At 39.1% G+C, this 6784-nt stretch overlaps 1 pseudogene; it reads right to left on the minus strand.

Annotated features, from left to right (window-relative positions):
- Positions 1 to 1130: 1130 nt before the first annotated feature.
- Positions 1131 to 2288, minus strand: LOC125079246 (mediator of RNA polymerase II transcription subunit 6-like; annotated as a pseudogene).
- Positions 2289 to 6784: the final 4496 nt, after the last annotated feature.

Below are 6784 nucleotides of genomic sequence, written 5' to 3' on the forward strand. Positions count from 1 at the left end.
TGTGGGACTGAAGCAAGAATTCGGGTGACCCTGAAAGGATTATGATGCAGAGCTAATCCAGGGTAAGTCTAAAATGAAAAAGGGTCTGTAGAAATGGTTATTTCCACTCCCTTCCCTCAATTCACTCTGGATTTCATTTCAACTTGGCTTCAGTCCTCACCATTTTATTGAAATGGTTTTTGCTAAAGTCAGTAATATGTGCTCTATTCAATGGGCATCATTATTTTTTTTTTGGATTGTTCAATTCACATTTTGGACTAATTATTCAAAGTCTGTGTGGCTGATGCTATCACAAGCATTAGAAAAAGAACACATACTTAGTAACAAGCACTGAATTTAGACATTGTTCTCATTAGATCCTTTGCCTTCAGGAAATCAAGAATTTCTAGAAATTATTAAAATTATAAAGAGGTTAATATTTATAAGCTTTTTACCTCAAATTTTGCTTAATGTAACCACATTAAAATACTGACATAGTATAGTTTTTGATCATGAAGCAGCAATGTATCTTAGTGGATTTATTTTAATCCCTACCCAAGAATGACATTTAAGCAAAGCCCTCATTCAGTAAGATATATATTCAGATACGTCAGGAAAATGACATTCTAAAATTTATAATACATTTCCAGGTAATGTCAACGAGATTAAAAAATAAGAACCAATGCTGTTATATATGTCCTTGAGCTGTGAAGTTTCTCTAGTAATGAAATCATCTTCAGGAGCTAATATCAAAAATATAAATTCTTACACAATAGTTTCTCTAAGTCTCTTTCAAATTCTTCAATTAACAGAAATATTTAAAAATACTTCAACTATAAACTCAAGTTGTAATGATTTAATTTTTAATTTTAATTTTTTAATACAAATACCTTTGTTTTGAGATGTATATAGCAGTATACATTTGAGTAAGGAGGCTCTTGAAGTCCAATAGGGGAAAGGTTACAAAAATACATAAAAAATATTCATATCACAAACCTGAGGATCCTTACATCCTTTTTTAAAGAAAAAGCACATTCATACAAATGGAAGGGGTGTGACAAAGAATTTTAAAGTTCAAGAGCCTGTCACAGTAATGAGGCATCAATAATGGGCAAGAGGTGTAATGGGTAAGGTTCTCTCCTACTCATTGCTCACTGAAGTCTCATTCATTTTTCAGGGGGCCTTTGGTGCTCACGATCTGTTGGATGTTCTTTGTGGTCTCCTTCTCATTAGATTTTACAGTTTCTGGTACAGGTTCTGCCTCTTTCTTTGATCCAGTGGGACAGGCTTTTTCCCGGATTTTTGCTACACAAATTTGGGTGGAAATTTCTGTCTTAGATCTAGGAGTAAAGCATCCGCAAGTTGTCTCTGAAAGCTAGAGCTTGGTTCTTCTTTCCTTTTGGCTTTAGGTTTGAGTTTATCTTGCTCTTCGTGATCTTTGAAGTGCCACCATTACCCTTTGGAAGGATGATATTGATGCTGTAAGTTCATCACATGCAGTGCAGTAAGCACCTTAGAGTTTATAACTGACCCCAAGTCTGGTGCTTAATAGATCACTCCAGCAATGATATAGCAAGTAGTAACAAGCATTAAATTTAGACGTTGTTCTCATAGATCCTTTTGCCTTCAGGAAATCAAGAATTTCTAGAAATTATTAAAATTATAAAGAGGTTAATAAAGAGGTAATCTACCAGTGGGATAACTTGGGTGGGGACTGCTGCTTTTGCTTCTGAAGGATAAAAAGAGTGGGCTCTTGAGCATGTAAAAGTCTGCGGGTCAGTACCAGGGAACCCTGTTTGCCGATCAGCCTGTGATGTTCATCACCCTGGACAGCGATCCCCCCAGAGTCAAGCTGCGGGAACTGGTCCTCCTGTGTGGGGGTCAGATCACGCGAATCCCATGCCAGGCCAGCATCTTCATCAGACCCTCCCAAAGAAAGAGGAAGGTGACCGCCACGTATCTGTCAGAAACATGGATCCTAGATTCAGTCACTCAGCACAAGGTCTGTGCCCTTGACAACTACCTGTTGCCGCAATGACGGAGCCACCAGTCAACACCACGGGCTGCTGCCATTAGCCCACAAAGTTGTCTCTGGACACTGACATAAGCAAACACTCTAACCATTTGATTTAGTGTTCTAATGTTAGCCTCTGCATTTTGACCACCTCATTACTATATGTCCTATGGTAAAAAAGGATTACTTCTTTCTGAAAAGTAATCCAGGACACTTCCACTGTTCAAAATGGGGATCCAGGAACTGTCAACCCAAGAGATTCCAGCAGATTATATCGGGTATCCACCACCGCCATAATTTCCAAAGTGCTCATTTTTATTTTTTTGAATCTTAAAAATTTCTAAATGTATTTTGTTTCCTTTTAACAAACTAATGTTCATAAAATGATCATTATTATCATCTTCATCTGATTCAAAATTTACCCTTTAGCTTTTTGGCTCTGGGACATGCTCAACCACCTTTGTAGGAACATGTCTTCTTCCCCGTCTGACTTATCCTCCTTAATCAATCCCTGAATAACTTGTAGTAGCAACATTTTAGGAACACTCCTGTCATAGATTTAAAAGAGATTTAAAATAGACGAATTTCTAGATGGTATTGATATGTTGGTATTTGGACTTCTGCTTTGAGTAGAAGTCTCCAGACCAGTGCCTGGCTTACTGTTTATTATGAAGAATAGAGCAACAGCCAAATGAATTGGAAGAGATGCATGGGGCAAGGGTTGGGTGGAGATTCCCTTCCCTGCCCTGTCAAGCCATCTTCCCAGCATTTCCATGTAGTCACCAACCTGGAAGTTTCAAAGATGAAGAAAGATTTTTCATCTTTCTTGTCCACTATGGCATGTTCACACCAATGACCAATCTCTCCTTCTTGGAACATTCTGTTGCCTTTGTGTTGCCACACACTCCTGGCTGGCTTCCTGCTTCTCTGGATATTTATTCTCTCAGTCTCCTTTGATGGATCTTTTCCTTCTGCCTGATCTTTAATTTTAGAAGTTCTCAGGTTTTGATCCTAGACCACTTTTTCTTCTCCCACTACTTTTCTTTGGGAGATCTCACCCACTTCTATGGCTTCAAATACTACAGGATGACACCCCCCAAACCTATGTCTCTAGATAAGGCTGCTCTTCTGAGCTCTTCACTCCCTTCACATGCAGGGCCTGTCAATTTTACCTACTACCCCAATGCCTCTACTTGTCTCTCTCCTCTGCTCCCTCTTTTGGTCAAATTCAGCACCCCTCATTTGAGTGACTCTGACAGCTTGACAGGCTTCTCTGCCTCCATTCCAATTGATATCTTCTGCACTTAACAGCTAAAATATTTATAAGAGCAAATCAGACTCTATCATTTGCCTGTGTAAAACTCTCCTGTGGCTCATCCTTACTCCTGGGATCAAGCCCAATATTCTAACATGGTCTCTTAGGTCTTAAATGGTCTGACTCCTACTCAAGTCTTCAACACCTTGGCTTCTTTCAGGCTTTGGAATTTACCAAGTTTCCATCCATCTCAGAGGCTTCTCACATCCCACTTGCTTGCCACATATGCTGCTTTTATACACTTGTGTGAACTTTTCCCTAGTGGTTTTAATCACAATTGCCACTAAATATTTGTGAAAGTTATGCATTTATTGTTTATCTCTCTCACTGAAATGTTCCTTAAAGTCAGGCACCAGATCTCTTTTGTTCAGCCTTTATCCCTAATGTTGAACATAGTTTTTGGCTAAATAAATAGTTCTTGAAGGACTGAATAAGCTAGTGAGGGGGTGAAGGGCAGGGAAGATCCTGGCATCAGGTTTGTGCCTGAACCTTAACCCACTGAGCCACCCAGGCGCCCCAGTGCCTGAACCTTAAAAGTGGTTGCTTAGGTTGGTGTCTGTGGATAGATGTGAAGCCCAGCCTTTCTGCAGATATGGATTTTAAATTTCCACAGAGGGACTATCTGTGTCAAGGTCATTGGGTATCCCAAGGACAACACCCTGTGTGAATAAGCTTGATGACAACAACTCTGTGAGACTACAGTGTGTCTGGATTGGCTCAATTGTGAAGAAGGAGATTGTGACATTGCCTTGCTTTAACAAGTAATGAATTGGTAGCATGATGCTGTAAAAAGAGTAGAGCTCAGGCTAAAGCAACAAACACACTCAGGTTTGAATCCTAACTCAAAAGCCTATCATCTTGTAATATCAGACAAGTTATTAAATTTCTCTGAACCTTTGGATTGGGTACATATCTCATTGGGTTGTTGTGAGAATTAAATCATATAGTCCATGTTAAGTGCTTAGCAAAGGGTTTGGCACATAGCAAGAGCTGATTAAATGTTTCTATTATTATTATTATTATTATTATTATTATTATTATTAGTGGTCTCAATTCTCTAGTAACAAACTATTTGGCCTTGGCTATGTTGCTTCCTCCAACTGTAAGATTATCATCTTTCTGGACAAAGTGACTTCTGTAGTTTCTCCAGCTTTAAGATTCAATGATTCAGGGAAATTTTAGGGCTCATCCATGCTGGAACTCTTTGAACCACTCCCATGGGAGATGTAAGAACAATTTCTCTTTGCAGCCATACTCAGATGGACATGTCCTGGAAGATAAACAAGGATGACACACACAGGAGGGGAAAGTCCAGTCTAGTCTGGCCTGGTCCTGCCTGGAACCTGGCACTTCTGGGTGATTTAGAGACAGATGTTTCATGACAGCCACATCATGTACATCTTTCTGGGAATGATGGCAGGAGAGAAATCAGAGAAGCAGAATGACTTGAATTTATTTTCTTGGAAGGATTTTGTTGGCAAGATTTATATTGTGCCTCATAAATGGGCAGGGAGTCTAACTGAGCAGGAAGAACTGGGTTTGAACTAATCTCTCGTGGATGACCAAGCCCAAGAACATTGCCTCTAAGAGCCCAGTCCTTAGCTCCAACTCACCACCTGCCTTCTTCAGAGGTCCTAGGGCTGTCCTTCTACCCCTTTGGTGATTTGTTTAATATGACACATGTGTAATTTGAATCCATTTAGATGAAATATATGGGAGGAAAAGAAGATAATTCAGAAAAGAACAATGACTTTAAAGTAGGAAGAGATAGGGGAAAGAATGGAGATATCCAGTGCAATAGATAGGATTCTATCCAGGTCAGTGACAGAAAACCCAAAATCAGTACATTAAGGTTTATCCAACCTGCACATTAAATGCTGGAGAGCCAGCATTGTTGTTACTGTGGGTTGTTACTGTGGCTCCGTAATTGTCAGTAACCAAACTCAGTGAATTCCCTCTTCAATAGTGCTTCATTCTCTCAAACATGCACTTAATTTAGGCTTAATAAGCAGTTATTGTCCATTTATTAATAATTCCTTATTAAAAACACATTGTAGCCTGTGGTGTGATCACAGAACACCAAAAACAATCCCAGCCACTTCCACTTTCTCCACCTACTACTGAATGGCCAATGTTTGTGCTACTCCAAAAGGATTTTATTAACTGCTATTCATTGCAGGAAAGGAACATGCTTAAGGCTATTCCTTCGATCTCCTTCCCAATGATGACTATAGCCCAGCCTATACCCCTAAATGGCAAGGCATAATGTGAATTCGGATATCTGCAGGATGATTTTCTTCTGCAGACTGTGGATTCTGCCCATTTTTGTACTTGCTGCCACACTGAGGCAGAGCCAGGGTCTGTGTGATTTCTTTACACAGTACCAGAGGTGTCATGTACAATTTCTGATAATACTGAAGCATAATTAATGACACTTGACATTTACATGAAGTTTTGCAACTCATGAAACATTTTTATATGCCAATGAAAATAATAAGGATGATACTAACCATTTATAGAATATATACACTAAGTATGTTATACACATTATCTCTAAATTTTAGCAAGATGGGCATTATGGTACACCAGTTTTACAAATTAGGAAACTGAGTCTCAGAAAACAAGGATGACTTATTCAAAGATACAAGTTCAAAGGAGGAAAGTTTCAAAAGAGGCAAGGTTAGACTCTTTATGTACTTTCTTGATTTCACTATAATTTCTTGACTCTTAAGGGAGCCAGTAGAAGAAAAAAGAAGGGGATAGACTTGGGTCATTCAAATGCCACCCAAAGGAAACATTTTAGACCCAAAGCTGAATGGTCCCTCCAAGACAATTCTACAGTTTCTAAGCATCCCAGAAGTCTTCTCTCAGGTTCCTTTCTGGCTGGGGGAAGATGGCACCTGGTTTTGAGGGTTAGTGGCTAGGAAGGGCTGGTGACACAAAGATGTTATTTTCAGGAGGTACCTGGGTGGCTCAGTCAGTTAGGCATCTGTCTTCAGCTCAGGTCATAATCCCAGAGTCCTGGGATTGAGCTCTGCATTGGGCTCCCTGCTCAGCGGGGAGTCTGCTTCTCTCTCCCCACCACTCGTGCTCTTTCTGTCGAACAAATTAATAAAATCTTTTAAAATAAAAGAGAGAGAGAGAGAGATGTTATCTTCTAATATGACAGTCTAAGCCCAGCACTATTGGCAGGCTGTGGTGGTTGAGGCAGCCACTGGGACTCTTAATTATTATTAATAACAATAATGTTACTTTTTCCTTTCCATATTTAATGTTACAGTTTTCCTTGGTTTCTTTCATTCTATAATTGTATCTCTTCTAGTCAGAACATTGTACGGATTTTTTTTCCTACAATTTTTATAAAAGTTTCAAATTGCATTGTCAATATTGCTAGTAACATAAAAACTACTGATCATTACTATTTCTTTTATCATTTTAATAGGCTGTGCAGTTGGATTATTTTGTATTTTTTATGT

Source organism: Lutra lutra, chromosome 10 (assembly GCF_902655055.1).
Source record: "Lutra lutra chromosome 10, mLutLut1.2, whole genome shotgun sequence".
In the NCBI taxonomy this organism is placed as follows: Eukaryota; Metazoa; Chordata; class Mammalia; order Carnivora; family Mustelidae; genus Lutra; species Lutra lutra.